The sequence below is a fragment of the Neofelis nebulosa genome, chromosome 3 (assembly GCF_028018385.1).
Source record: "Neofelis nebulosa isolate mNeoNeb1 chromosome 3, mNeoNeb1.pri, whole genome shotgun sequence".
Lineage (NCBI taxonomy): Eukaryota > Metazoa > Chordata > Mammalia > Carnivora > Felidae > Neofelis > Neofelis nebulosa.
This window is the reverse complement of record NC_080784.1, coordinates 84,414,268-84,430,732: the sequence shown is the minus strand read 5'-3', so window position 1 is coordinate 84,430,732 and position 16,465 is coordinate 84,414,268.

Here is a 16,465-nt window from a genome sequence, read left to right as displayed (position 1 = left end):
TATGACTTCACTCATATGAGGACTTCAAGATACAAAACAGATGAACAGAAGGGAAGGGAAGCAAAAATAATATAAAACCAGGGAAGAGGACAAAACATAAGAGACTCCTAAACATGGAGAACAGAGGGTTACTAGAGAGGTTGTGGGAGTGGGGGATGGGCTAAATAGGTAAGGGGCATTAAGGAATCTACTCCTGAAATCACTGTGGTACCATATACTAACTTGGATGTAAATTAAACAAATAAAAAAAAATTTAAAAAATTAAGTAAAACCCACTAAAAAGCAGCACTCTATCGGTCAGTCCTTCATAAAGCTGAGAGATGAGACTTTGAAGCAGAGAGTACTTGAATGTTAATATAGGCTGGTTACATGAACTCATCTCTATTTGGTTATACAAGCTATCTTTTGCTTAGGTATGTTTCTGGGCCTCAGTTTTTGTTTTTGTTTTTTTAAATATAATTTATTGTCAAGTTGGCCAACATACAGTGTATACAGTGTGCTCTTGGTTTTGGGGGTAGATTCTTGTGATTCATCGCTTACATACAACACCCAGTGCTCATCCCAACAAGTGCCCTCCTCGATGACCATCACCCATTTTCCCCCTCCCCCCATCCCCACTCCTCAACCATCAACCCTCAGTTTGTTCTCTGTATTTAAGGGTCTCTTATGGTTTGCCTACCTCTCTGTTTGAAACTGTTTTTCCTCCTTCCTTTCCCCCATGGTCTTCTGTAAAGTTTCTGAAGATCCACATATGACTGAAAACATATCAGTCTTTCTCTGACTTATTTCACTTAACATAATACCCTCCAATTCCATCCATATTGTTGCAAATGGCAGGATTTCTTTCTTTCTCATTGCCAAGCAGTATTCCATTGTATATATAAATCACATCTTCTTTATCCATTCATCGGTTAATGGACATTTGGGCTCTTTCCATAATTTGGTTATTATTGGAAGAACAGCTATAAACATTGGGGTACATGTGCCTTTATGAATCAGCATTCCTGTATCCTTTGGATAAATTGAGGATCCAATTTTAAAAACAAAATACCACTTTGGTTTTCTAGAAAAATTGAGTAAAAAAAAAAAGTTAATCTTTCTACCCTTTTTAGCCTTAAAAATCCCTTTGAGATGATAGGCTATATGTCAAATCAATTGGTTTAGGGTGGAACATGCGTGTGGCCAGACACTCCTAAAAATATAAGGATTAACGGAGGAGATCTAAACAAGTGAATTGACAGCCCAGTATGAACTGGTAAAATCCAAACTAAGGATATGCTAGAAGGCATGTATTAACCTAGTAGAAGCCTTGAAACATACAGATAAGAAGCTGTTACTAAAATATCCTTACCTGTTGGAACCTGATGTCAAGTTCAAAGCTGATGGGATCCTTTAGGTAACAGATAATAGGTAAAATGTTCTTGGTGTGGAACAGCAATACATGTAATTTTCACTGTATACATCCCAGAATAGTCTTGGATCTGTTAAGGTTTTAGTACACAGGCTCTTGCAGCATTAACTTAACCATGATGATCAGAGGTTATGCTGTTAGAACCAATATTGTAGTGAGAAAAAGACAAATGATGTGATTCTCAGTGGGAAAATAAGGAAGTGGGGTAATTTATTGGTACACATAAAAGTACAGAAGAGCATCATTTCAGGAGTGGACTGGCACCTCACCTTCTCTGCCCAAGACTGGCAACATGGGTATCCCCTGTGTCTGGAGAGGTCCCCCAGCTCTGATGAGACCTCATCTTGGAGTAATGAGGCTATGAGAACCAAGGTTCTACGTGGTCACCTCTAATTCTATGGCACCCTCTATGGATGGGTCTTATCTCTAGGACATCACCGTTTCATATAGCATAGCCTGGATCTCTAGTAGAAAAAAGCTCTTGGAATTTAATTAAAGCTGGTGGCTTTACATTGACAAAAAAGGACTTTAATTAATGCTTGCAAAGTCCGATGAATTATGCATATATTTTTCTTGCTAAAGCACATTAGCTTTTTTGAGGTTATATTTTACAAGTTTTTCTTTATTAGTTTTTATCACTGAAGAACCCAGGATTTGAATGCCATACTGGATGACAGAAACTTTGTTCTCTTCCTAGACCAAATCCTGTCCTGAAAATTGAATTCACTGGGAAATCAGAGATGAAACTCCAGTGATGTGCTGGCCTATGGAAGGTGGAAGGTGGATCTACTCCTTAAGAGGAACAGAGTGAAGGGGACATCCGGATGGTGTGCAGATACCACCTGAGAGGACAGAGAGGTGCCAAGCGGTCAGGGAAGGGATAGATCATAGACAATAGTAGCAACTTTCCAATGCTGGGTTACAGTGAGCATCGCTCTTACTCATCAGACATACTCTTGTTTCAAAGAGGCTAGAGAAATCCAGCAAAGAATAAGCATTGTTTCTACCAACCACTGGTATTTCTCTATGGTGAATATTTGAACTTTTGTCAAAGCTTCTCATGCAGATTGGCAACTTCTTTGGGTGAGGTGGTGCTGTTTTCTTGAAGCAAGACTTACCCTGATTAGACATTCTAGCTGTCCTTGGAAGCAAAACTCTGCCCTTAGGTTTACCACCAGTCTTTTTCTTGTTGATGCTCATGCTGGTTGGGAATATGGTACCCAAGCAGAGGGGAAAAGAGGAATATTGTTGACATTGGTTTACTGTTTGGAGGAAGAGTGCTTACCACCTTTCCTCAAGAGCAGGTTGGAGGTCAGCAGACATTCTGACTCTTTTCTAGGAGTTGGCCGGGGGTCATTTGTTCACCCTGGATTTGTAAGGTGTAATTTAACTCTCCTTTTCATTTTAGATTCCCTTTAATCCTAGCACACCAATTGCTTTTTAGTAGGTTTTCTGGTTGTGTGTGTGAGTGAGTCGGAGTAGGAGTAGGAGAGATGGAGAATATCCCAAGCAGGCTCCACGCTCAGTGCAGAGCCTGATGCAGGACATGATTCCACGATGCTGGGATCATGATCTGAGCCGAAATCTAGAGTTGGACACTCAACTGACTGAGTCACCCATGTGCCCCTCCCCCTCCCATTTCTTGCCTCTTCTCCTGGAGCCAGTTTAAGGAAATGAATGGTACATGCCCTGCATGATACTTCTGCCCAACTGTTTTTAAGTGTTGCAGACACAGCAGTTTTCCTTCTCACCCTTAATAGTCATAAAACAAGTGAGAGGGAATTTCTTCAAAACTGGACTGAGCATAGTCTCTCCATAGCAGGGATAAACCTTAAACAAATAAATGCAAGCCCTCATTTGCATCTGCATTGTACCTGAGACCCAGTGCTTGACAGACGAAACAGTCCTAGCAGTTAAAGTGAAATTGCAAATATCAGTTGAGGTCTTCTCAAGGCTCACCTGGAAGCTCAGACTCTGGGGCTCTGCAGACCCCTGTTCTCCACAGGATGGCCGGGTCACAGACGAAAGGGTGCTGCACCTGATTGCCAGCCACCAATGCAGGCTGGGGTGTGAACGATGCAGGAGACAAGAGGGGTGCACACAGTCACGTAAGCCTGGAGCAGATTTCACACCTGAAATGGTGAGGATAGAAAGTCAAACCCTCATAAATATACATCAGGAACATTTTGGGTTTTCTAGCACTGAGACTTTTTTTTTTTTTTAAGTTTATTTTTGAGAGTCAGACAACGGACAAGCGGGGAGGGGCAGAGAGAGAGGGAGACACAGAACCCGAAGCAGGCTCCAGGTTCCAAGCTATCAGCACAGAGTCTGACTTAGGGCTTGAACTCATTAACTGTGACATCATGACCTGAGTGGAAGTCGGACACTTAACTGACCGAGCCACTCAGGCACCCCTAGCACCAAGACTTTTAAGAGACAGGGAGATAAACCATCCCTTTGGTTACTAAATCTCCCTCAGTTCAAATCTCTTGATGCTTTATTTCTTTTGCTCTCTCCACTGCTTAAGTTTCACATGATGGGTTGATGTAGGCACCAACGACAGCACTTACAAACATGTTTTTCTCTTGAGTGGTTGATTCTGTTTTCAGCCTCATTGCAGATCTCAGTTCTGGATATGTCCTGACAGGAACAGATGCTCCCCAAAGAGAAGCACCTTCTTGCCATTTTAGATGCCAGGCAACCAACAACGAGAGGGGTTAAGAAAGTATTTCTCGGTTATATTATTATAAATAAGCTGTATATGGTAATTTTCAAGGCTTTTTGTGTCTGGATGTTAGTTCTCTCTAGATTGGTCTGACCCGCTGCTTATTTGCCCCAAGGGGGGAATATAGGGAAGTTCTGGGTTCATGATAATGCACAGAGGTACATCTCAGCAGTGAAGATTTTGGATCTGGTGAGGCTATCTGTTTGGCTTTTACACTTGAGCCCATCAGAACACCGTATAGATGAGCCTTGAATAACATAGGTTTGAATAGCATGGGTCCAGTTAAATGTGGATTTTTTTCCCCCAACCTAGTGCAGTACTATAAATGTATTTTCTCTAGGATTTTAATTTTTCCCTCTATCTTACTTTATTATGAGGATACTGTATTATATATATAATATACAAAATATGTGTTAATCAATTGTTATCAGTAAGGCTTTGGTTACTGGTTTCAGTACCTCAACTTTGATGATCACTACAGTTTAGGGGCCACTCTTACCTGAAGTAGAGCAACTGGCAAGGCTTTTTCCAAAGTTGCTTTCTTGACAAGTTTTTGCCAAAGATTCTTCCTCCACCCCCATTGTTTTTTTGTTTATTTGTTTTTCTAGCTTATTGGGGTTGCTGGGAAGCTTTTCATTAATGCCCAAGGCATTGGACACCGTTCCCATGACTTTTTGCCATAAATGCTGCTCTGAATTATTAGTGGCAATTCAAACCTAGAAATAATTTTGTTTGAAAGTGTTCTGACAACTTCTGAGGCTTTCTCTGAAGGGTGTGGAGAAGCTTCTGCCCAACCTGTAGAGGGGTCTGCAAATACTAGCAAAATATTGAAAATTCTCTTTCTTTTGTTTTTTTAGTCAAGTCTACCTGCTGGTCTTCACGGGTTCAGAGCCCCAAATTTGTACGCCTTTTAGAACTGGTGGAGATCCTGTCTTGGGAGTGTTTTTAGCATAAATGTCACATTTTTAGACCATCTTTTGAACAGTTCTCTGAAGATTGGGACCCACCATATATTTCTGGATCCACTGAAGAGCAGCAACTCGCTCATGATGGGTGTTTTGGGAAATATGACTAATTGTTTTTTCCAGAAGATGTTCTGGGATAAGAATTATCCCTGGTTAATTATATTTCCAGCTGGCTTTAATGGCAGCATTGTGTTCAAATCACCATTCTGCAACTCTTCTTAGGTCTTGAGAATATTGGAATGGATATTTAGTTAAGTCTAGGTCTGGTACTAAACATCACACAGGGTCTTTGCACAGGCTGCCAACTTGGCAGCTTGATTTGCCTGACTGCACTAAGGAACAATCCAACTGTCTGATTCTAGTGTTTTTGGCAATGGACAATAGCTGATGGGTCACCAGTGTACCTAGCTCTTTGTTGTTCTTAGTCTAGAAAACTACTCGCATCTGTGACCATCAGAAGATCTGGATTTTTCCAGTGGCAGATCCCTATGGCTGGAATAAACTTGTTCTGAGAGGCTCATATAGTAACAGGCATGAAGACTGTCTTAATATGGGCCATTGTGGCAATTTTCTGTTAAGTTGTCTAGCTTCAGTTTGCAGGACTTCAGGAAGAGGGCAGTTTTAGCTCTCAGCTATTCCAAGTCATAGCCAGATATTCAAGAAAACCAGAATTCAGCATCTAGCCCAGTTTTACAGGCAAATAAAACACTCAAAGACAGTTAATTAGAACTGAAATCTAACTTCCACAAAAAGGTGTTACTGAAATAATCTTTCTAAAATCACCTTCATTTCCATGAAGGCTAGCCAAATTAAGATTATTCTGCTCAGTTGTAGTAAACTTGGCCTAATTATTTATAGAAGCACAGCAATCGTGATTGACCATATAGTTTTTTTTTTTTTTAATCTGCTTTACTAGAACTTTTCATAAGGAATTTCAGATTGAACTTTAACAGCCTCTCAAGGCTAAGAAGCCAAGCCAAATACTTGCCATCAGACTCCCCCAGCAATACCTATAGGTTTTGGTGAATTCCTCTCTTCTCAAGGTCTCCCAAATATCCTGAGGTTCTTGGGCCTGCCAGGAAGTGGCAGGTTCTTATCCACCTGGTAAGCCTGCTGGAACTCAGTAAGCAAGGTACCAGGTCAATTTTTCCAAGGGGATTCATTGGCTCTATAAAGTCAACATTATTTCCTTAAAGTTGGAACCACACCAGTTGTTTGGTCATAGTTAAGTCTCTGCAGATCTCCCTCAAATAGGACATTCTGGTCAAAGCCTTGGTAATATAACCAACGTTTATAATTGTGACATAAAGAACAGATTCTTATGTAACTTTTGCAAATAAATACGTAGCCGTGAAAACAGAAGAACATTCACTTGGAGTTTCTGAATTCTGGAGGGATCAGGCCGGGAAAGGAAGATAAATGTTTCATGTTTGTTTACAAAAGTATTATTTTATCAAATTTCAGTAAGTCATAAATAGCTTAAGAGCTATTTTTAGAGCTTAAGAGTTTAAGGAAGGTTTCCTTAAACCTGGAAAAGTAAACATTAGAAAACCAACAAAGCTTCAAACAAAAGCCATAGAATTATCTGCCTCAATTCATTCAGTCCCATGTTATTAATTCTTGTTCTATTGGAATGTAGTTTTCCCATTAGTTCCAGAAATTCTTACTCTATTTTTATGATCTTTAAGGTATCAGAGACCTGTATTTGTCATTACAGTGCAACTGACCAGGAAATTCTGTGACACATACTTCAATAGTCAGAATTACAAGTCATGACACACCAGGATATATCAAAATCTTAGGAATTTTATATACTTTCTGGAATAGTTCTATGCCTCCCATGTAATTTGACATACTAAGTAAACAGGCCTAATTAGTAAAAGAGACTTATTTTAGGAGTTGAATTTTAGGAAGTCTGTCAGAGATCAGAAGGTTTTAAACAACATGTCTAAATAGGTTTACAGATCATTGCAAAAATCTAATACTTATGTATTTAGGCAAGGTGGCAATCAGATTCTAAAGGCAAATGCAGAAGATTACAGTTGTTTCAGCTTTTAGTCAAAGACCCGTAAAGACAAAACAAACTTTTTTCTAGGCAGATTAGGTTAAAAAAAAAAAAAACCTGTTTATAATTTAGACTAATCTAAGAAAACTGTCATTTTAACAGAAAACCCAAATTCCAATCTTATACTGGGGTACTTATGATATTAAGACTCATTCTTTCCGGGAAGATGAATTTTAAAAAATGATTCAATCTCTCCCTTTTTTCTTACCTGTTATTTCCCATGTTGATGTTGAGACCAGGACGTCCAGGGAACCGTGTGGATCCGAGTTCCTGTGGCGGGTGCTGGGATGTGCTGACCAGAATCCCCATCAGAAATGTCGGACTCTGGGCTGTAGGGACACCACCGATGGTCCCCAATTCTCTGATGCCGTTGGGGGGTTGCCCTGACTGAAGACAGCTGCCTTGCCAAGGGCATGCCCTCTCCCCAGGTGCTCACATCCAATGACTGTTCAATAGGAGGGTATAAAATTCCGACCCTTTTGTCCTAATTTAGGAGGATTCTGAAGGGCAATCCAACATTTGGAACTCCTCAGAGAGTTAGCTAAGGTTTCTGTTGATGTGCTACCACTCAACTCCTGCCTAACCTTGCTCTTACCCTCCCCTTCTCCTTGCCAGGTGCTGATCACTCCCTAACACACTTGTTTACACACTAATCTCCATAGTCTTCATCCTGACCGTGCACAAAATTCTTTCCAAAGATTCCCTTCTCACAAACCTTCTCCAACGTTCCTTTTACATTCATTCAGATTTTGTCCCAAGTTTTCCCTCTTTAAATAACCAGTCTTGCTTTCCTTGCATACAGAGTTGCTTCCCTTATTATTTCTAGTCATCTTTAGAACTTAGTATGGAACTACCTGACTTTCAGTAAACACAGGTGGAAGTTCTACATCTAATGCTAACACCTGTAAAGGCCTATTCATTTTATTTTATTTTTTTAATTTTTTTAACATTTATTTATTTTTGAGACAGAGAGAGACAGAGCATGAACGGGGGAGGGTCAGAGAGAGAGGGAGACACAGAATCTGAAACAGGCTCCAGGCTCTGAGCTGTCAGCACAGAGCCCGACGCGGGGCTCGAACTCACTGACCGTGAGATCATGACCTGAGCCAAAGTCGGCCGCTTAACCGACTGAGCCACCCAGGCGCCCCCTATTCATTTTAATTAAACAACCTTAAATTATCCTTTATATCAGATGTTTTCCCAGATCACAAAGCCTTAAACATTTGGGCTAGTTTCCATTTTTCTGAGGTTTAGAATGCCCAATTCTCACAAGGGCTTGCCTTTAAACCAACTAAGCAGAGCACTTTTACAAATTAACTTCAGCAATACCACCTGGAGGTAGACAAATTATCCCCCATTTACAACATACGTGGACACATGTACAACTACGCAAACAGGATGCAAACAAAATCTTACAGCCTTTGTTTTACTAATATTTATGGAGAACACGTTAAGAGCCCAATTTTCAAATCTCCCCTTTACAAATCTAATTACAAGATAGTATTGGGATTTATGGATAGGTTAGTCATTTTTCTTCAGAGTCTAATAAATGTTGCCAAGCAGTGTAACAACAACAAAAACCATCTTATTTCTTTTCATGGGTTTATAACTCAATGCTCCCCAGTTTTGGAGGGTACAGCCCAAAGGGCTGCATTTGGGAATCAAATTGTCATTTCCTATTTTCTAATTAGAACACAGCTGGTTTTATCAAAACCTACTCACAGCCGCAGCAGCAAACAAACCAAATGAAGCCCAGGGTACCTCTGTGAGCATTGGTTCTTCTCCCAAAGTCAGGGCTTCACCAATGGAACCACACAACTTCCTGTCACCCCTTTCTGAATCATGCAAGGAAAAGGAGGCTAAGAAATCCAAACCAAACAGGAAGAAGAAGAAACTTGGGTGCTGTTGCACATGAAATACTCACCAAGAGAGAGAGGTCTGTCGAAACCCAAGCCCCAAACTGTTTGCTTGCTGCAGGAGTTAACACCAAAGGTCTATGGCTCCCAGTTGGGGTCTGTGCCCCAGGCAGCCCCTAAGAAACAGAGCCTAGAGGTTGCTTGGACTCGTCACTGGACTCCCGTGACCAGCTGGGGGATGACAACACACTGGCAAAAACTCCCAGGCAGCAACTCAGCTTTGTTACCAAATTCAAGTTCTCCTGCCTGGTGTACAGCAGAGCCAACCATGGAGACATAGAGAGTACAGCAAAAAATCTTATTGGAGAGGTAGTCAAACTAGGAGACTGGAGAGGGAGCCTCCAACCCACCTCCTGGAAGGAGGAGAGTCAGGGAAATTTAAAGGCAGATGGAAAAAGGGCTGAGTAAAAAGCTGCAGCTGGGCTTAGTAGGCACATTAACCCTTTGGTTACCAGCTTTAAGCTCACTGTATTAAAGCACTTTTGCCCACACATTTCAGTTGAATCAGTGCAAGCCTCATTGTCCGTGGCTTCCAGGATTTCTTGTTCAATTCCATCCCTACCGGCTACGTGTACGTGCTCATCGCTCCTTGCGGGCATTCGAATGCATTCTCTACTTCATATGGCATATGGGGAGGCGTACAATTGGGAAATGATGTGGGTTCATGCCTTAATTCCGCCCCTGTTACCCTGAGTAACTCAGGGTTTTAAAAAATTTTTATTATGGGGTGTTTTTAAATATTTTGCATGTGACTAAGGATTACATGAGAAAATGATTTAAAAAAACTTTTCTGTCAACTTCAAATAAGTAGCTAGTGATAATGGATTACAATGGCATCTAAAGCTCATTTGAAATTTTAGTCTTGGAGTAGCCTCACTAATGAACCCGGGATCCCCCACACTTAGGCTTTCTCCAAGTCTTGCATGGCTTGTCTGTCCTCGGTCACAGGGACTGGAATGCTGCTTTGTCCCTTCTCAGCAGAGACTCTCAGAAGACCACCTGGTCATCACCACGCTCAGCCAGCAGTTAAGACGTGTCATAGTAACTACTGATTTCTGGTAAAAGTGGAGGGTGCAGACAGTTCTCAGGGAGGTACAGTACTCATAAGGGCTGCTCTGTCCATGCCTGGCAGGTGTTGTGGTGAAGCATTCTTGGTGAAGCTTACTGTTGTCTAGAAAATTGGAGCACTTGTGACTGCCCACACAGGTGCCATTAGGACTGAGAATGAGCTTGAAATTGGCCTAAACCCATGTGGAGATAACAGGCAGCATTCACAGAGAGGTACCCTGCATAGGTAAGGACTCAAGGACGGGCACCTGGGTCCCATCTCTAGCTCTAGTTTTTCCAGTGGCCTGTGGCATGGCCCGGAGGGTCCCCCTTCTCTCTCAGTGAAAGCAATAATTATAGCTTTGGTTTTACAGTAATGCTTACCATTTGCCTTAAACATCATCATAATTATTTTGATCAGATTGGGATAATCAGTCGCCATCAGGCCCATATATTAAATCTTGGCTGAGGAAGTTTCAGCTTCTTCTGTGCCAGCAGATGAGGCTGACAGCGACCTGGAGAAACAGATTCTAATGAAAACATAAGCGACTGGCTAGTCCAGGGTTAATAAGGAAAGAAATAGTAGTTACAATTTGTCGAGTGCCTAATAATTACTAATGTACATACGTCATCACATTTATTCCCAACAATCCTATAAAGAAGATACTCTCATTTTGCAGATGAGGAAATGGAGTCACTGACAATTGTCTTTGGAAAATATTGACTTCTGTATTACAAGGGAGACAATCTTGGAATAAATTGATTAATAATAATCTTCTAATGTATTTAATTTTTTTAATGTTTATTATTTTGAGAGAGAGAGAGAGGTAGAGAGAGAGCGAGACACAAAATCTGAAGCAGGCTGCAGGCTCTGAGTTGTTAGCACAGAGCCTGATGTGGGGCTCCAACTCATGGACCGCGAAACCATGACCTGAGCCAAAGTTGAATGCTTAACCGACTAAACCACCCAGGCACCCATTAATGTATTTTTTAAAAAGTTTATTTATTTTTAAGTAGTCTCTAAACTCAATGTGGAGCTCAAACTCATGACCGTGCAATCAAGAATTGTGTGCTTTTCTGAGCCAGCCAGACACCCCTCTTTTAATGTATTTTTTTCCCAAACAATTCCTGTCCAAAGAGGTTTGATTTCTTGTTTCAACAAGATGAAAATGTATGGAACACTTCCCTCTGTGGAGGTTTTCAGCTGACCCTCTGATGGATTTCTTCTAGTCCTTGAAAGATAGGACTGTAGACATAAAAAATTATAAGTACACATGAACACAAACACCTGCTTAGTGAAATTATTTTTTATTAGTTGATTTTTATGTAAAACACACAACAGATCAGATTCAGAATGACTTGAGAAAAGAAAGAGGAGGAAGAAACTCAAGTATACTTATTGCGGGGCGCCTGGGTGGCGCAGTCGGTTGAGCGTCCGACTTCGGCCAGGTCACGATCTCGCGGTCCGTGGGTTCGAGCCCCGCGTCGGGTTCTGGGCTGATGGCTCGGAGCCTGGAGCCTGTTTCCGATTCTGTGTCTCCCTGTCTCTCTGCCCCTCCCCCGTTCATGCTCTGTCTCTCTCTGTCCCAAAAATAAATAAAAAAACGTTGAAAAAAAAAATTAAAAAAAAAAAAAAGTATACTTATTGCCTACAATGGCTAGATGGCTGGGAGTGTCTTAGGGGGTTGAGGAGCAGGGGAGTCTGGACCCTAATTTAAAAACACATTAGGTTTAAAAATTGTTGCATGGAGTTTGCATTGATATGAGGTCCAGGTTGTTTGTAGAGGCTTCCTCCTCATGGGGAGTCCCACCCACTAGCCCTGTTGTGGACCACTTACACACACTATCTCATGAATGGGGTGCTCTATCTTAGACAAAGTTGCTATCCATTTCACACGCTGAGACTGGGCATGCATTCTGTGACCTGAAAATGGCTATCCCTTTGATTTAACATTCATTTTATGGGTATAAAAGCTCACCCCTCTGACAACCACCAGTTTGTTCTCTGTATTTATGATTCTATTTATGTTGCTTGTTTTGTTTTTTATTTTTTTATTTAATTTAATTTTTATTTATTTATTAAAAATTTTTTAATGTTTTTTAAATTTATTTTTGAGACAGAGAGAGACAGAGCATGAGTGGGGGAAGGGCAGATAGGGAGGGAGACATAGAATCCAAAGCAGGCTCCAGGCTCTGAGCCATCAGCACAGAGCCTAATGTGGGGCTTGAACCCACAAGCTGTGAGATCATGACCTGAGCCGAAGTTGGACGCCCAACTGACTGAGCCACCCAGGTGCCCCTTGTTTTGTTTTTTAGATTCCACATATAAGTGAAATCATATGACAAATATGGTATTTGTCATTCTCTGTCTGAATTATTTCACTTAGCATAATGCCTGGTAGGTCCATCCATGTTGTTGCAAATGGCAATATCTCATTCTTTTTTTATGGCTGAGCAATATTCCACATGTATGGAATCTTCTTTCATCCATGGGTGGACACTTGGGTTGCTTCCATATCTTGGCTATTATAAATAATGCTGCAATGAATATAGGGACACATATATCTTTGAATCAGTGTTTTTATTTCCTTTGGGTAAATACTCAGTAGTGGGATTACTACTGGATTGTATGGTGTTTCTATGTTTAATTTGTTGAGGAACTTCCATGCTATTTTCCACAGTGGCTGCACCAACTTATATTCAAACTAAAAAGTGTTTGGGCTTTCTTTTTTGGAAAGTTAAAAAAAATCCATTTATCTTCCATTCATCTCATTATAGTACAGAAAAAGATGCAAAATAGATGTAAAAAAACGCCTACCCCCAAATCTGGCTTAATGTGCTCTGAGATATTTTACGTATGCCAGAAGTCACGTTATTTCAATGGTGAAGAATGAATACGACATGGACCAACTTCTGTAGGTTTCAAGCAATTATAATTTTCTCTTCGTTATGCAGCCTTTGTGCCAAGGAATTTACTTTTGGGGTACTACCACTCCCCATCCTCTTTGTTTACAATGACAACTGGACTCAGAAGTGCAAGCCCCACATCACCACTGGTACTGACAGTTCAAGCTGCCCACTCTCCTCTTGAGCCGGCTTGGACAGAGATGGGGTCAAGTGTGATGGATTTTGTGTCAGTGAAGAAAGTGTTGCAGTCGGCTTCCTGCAGTCCCCATCACTGCTGCTGGAGGCCCCGTCCAGCCAGCCATATGGGGTTAAGGTGTCATTAATGTTTTCAGTCAACAACAAATCTTGTAATTGGAAGATTTGGGGATTACAGGCCTAAGATGAGACAAAAATTGGGAGAAAAAGACGCATTCTTTTAGGATATGTCTGTGTGGATCAAACATTTCTACTGAGTAGCTCTGACTGCAAAAAGGCCATTTGGCCATGTATTTACATGTCACCCTGGGGAGCTGAGCAAGAAGCAGAAATGAGAAAACACTTTTAAAATGTGTGGCTTGTCTTAGTAAGGACAGTTTTCTATTTTAGTCCATACCATATTTGTTTTCATTAAAATAGTTCGAATACATATCACTAATGTTTGAGGGAGAGGCATCAAATTTCCCATTATGATCTGGTCTGGTATAACCTGACATCCAGTCAGAGACCTGTTGGCAAGTACCCATACTCCCAATTGGAGAAGAATCATTACCTACAGACTAAAACACCAAAAAACACCAACATCAATGTGTTAACGTAATTTGGGCCTACAGGATTTCAGATTACAGAGAAATAAGAGTAAGCTAGAATAGGAAGCTCGCAGAGTTTTGTTTATGGCATAGCCGTGGCGTTTGTTAGCTACGAGCGCAAGTGACTATTTTGGGGGCTAATGTGTACTGGGCTGAGCAGAGCACTGAAAATGTGTCCTATGGTCACATATGCAAGTGGGAAACCAGCAGAGGTCTTTCCTTGTTTTCAGTGGTCGACACGTCATCGTCAATGAGAAGAGACATCACTTGGGCAACAGCTGGAAAGGTGATGACTGCAACACTATGCGTGTCTTCAATGCACACAATAGGTTTGGCCATCTGAAATAGAAATACACAAATGTATTTTGTATGGTAATATGTGGTCCCAGGGCATTGCCTTATTTTTCATTAGATTATCTCAGTATTCCGCTGTGGGATGTTTACTGACAATACTAAAGTGACCATACCGAAGAAACTGTAGTCCTTATTTTATTGCATTAATTTGTCCCTTTGTCCTTCAGATTCAGATGTAGAACACACACCTGGTAATGATGAGCGGAGCTTTCTTATGAGTCAGATGCCCATAATTCCCATAGAGGTTGTCTGTATAGTTTACTTGTGAGACGGTAATAATCTCTGTCCATTTCTTCCAGACCCACTGTCCCAGTTCTCTGGTACCCTGGAAGATGACACCAGTGGACCATGAGCTCCCTTTCCCTCTGGCTTCCTGTTGGATCTGCCTGATGGGAAGTGCCCTCAGGAGAGCAGGGTGTGGAAGCAGAGAGAGCTTAGGATATTGATTTCCTGGCTCTCCCTGCACATATGGCTCCTACTGGGTGGTTCTTCCCTCTGTAGGGTTCCAGCTATTGTTCTCTCCAGGTTCTGGCACACTGCTCTGTCCTTGCCTCTTCAGGACTCATGATGGTGACAATGGTCGCTGCTCCCTCAGTGCTTTTCTGCCCCCTTTTTGGTTGCCGTAATCCCGCCCACACCTCTGCAATATTCCCCTCATTGAACACTCTCCAGTTAAATGCTTTTGAGTGTGCCATGATTTCCTGTTGGGACCTTGACCCAATAAAAATTCCTTTAGGAAGAATAGCACTTTATTATTATTTTTTAAATGTTTATTTATTGACTTTTGAGAGAGAGAGAGTGAGAGAGAGAGAGAGAGCACAAGCAGGGGAGGGGCAGAGCGCAAGAGGGAGACACAGAATCCAAAGCAGGCTTCAGGCTCTGAGCTGTCAGTGCAGAGCCCGACACGGCGCTTGAACTCACAAACTGTGAGATCATGACCTAAGCCAAAATTGGACACTTAACCGACAGCCACCCAGGCATCCCAGAAGAATAGTACTTTAATCATGTATTTAGAGTCATCAATTTATTTGCTCTTGAAAATAATCCTATGTGCCAAGTGTGGTGTTAGGTGCTAGACAAAAAAAAGAGTAACATGACAGACTCAAACTTTCTTTTACTGAAGATGTTTTAGGAATTTCAAATGCATGATCTGCATTCAGTCATTTATGTGGGTGCTTTGTGCTAGTCACGTTATAAGGCCTAATGTAGAATATCCCAATCTTGTTTCCTTATAGAACACTATCACATCCACATCTTTTACAGCAGTAAACTGGTTTTTTTTTCATGCATTTTAATATTTACCAAATAGATCATATTAAGAACAATAAGTACACTGCTGAATTTCTAGAAAGATGGATTGAGTGGTTCTGGTTAATTAAATTCTTGGTTAGTAGAGATCACTGCATGAATCATCAATTTTTAAAGAATTATAATATAATATTCTTAACATAAAATTATGGTATACTTTTGTCTTGATTATAATTTTGAATCCAAATTCCTCGTTTAACATTATAAATGTGGGGGGTGGGTGGAAAGGGCAAGCATTTGGGATGATTCCTGACTGCCTATCATGTTTTTAAAATTGATGTTCCACTGTAGAGTCAAAAGAACAAGGCTTCATAAAAAGTCCAACATATTTGTGTTTGCTCTCACCTGAATTCAGTTGACATATCATAGTGTCAAGATTCGCCTCAATACTAAGAATGGAGGAGTCTGAGGCACTGGTCCTTCAAACGATAACATGAACCTCAGGTCAAGAGAGGCTGGTAAATGAGTAAAGAAAAAGGAAGACTGCTGCATATATGCCCCCTGCTCTGAAAATATTCTTTAAAGGATATGAAAGATCACATCATTACTTGCCCTTCATCTGAGCATTATAAATTTGACTTACAGAGGTATACAAATATAAAAGTCTGAAATCAGTATCACTGGGACAAAATCTAGGCGAGGGCAGGTGGCTCTGCTCCCAGAAGCTCTAGAGGAGAAGCCACTTCTTGTCTCTCCCAGCTTTGGTGGCTGCCGGCCTCCCTTGGCTTGTGGCCCCATCACCCAATCTCTTCTCTTCTATGTGTGATCTCCAGCATCTCTCTCTTATAAGGGCATTTGTGGTCACAGTTTGGGCCCATCCAGGAGTCTTCCCATCTCAAGACCCTTAATTTAATTTCATGTGCAGGGATCCTTTTTCCATGTAAGGCAAAATTCATGCACTCCAGGGAGGAAGGACCTGAATTCCTTGGAGGGCATTTTCAGCCTATTACATCTGTAAGATTCTGTTTTGTTTCCTTGTCTC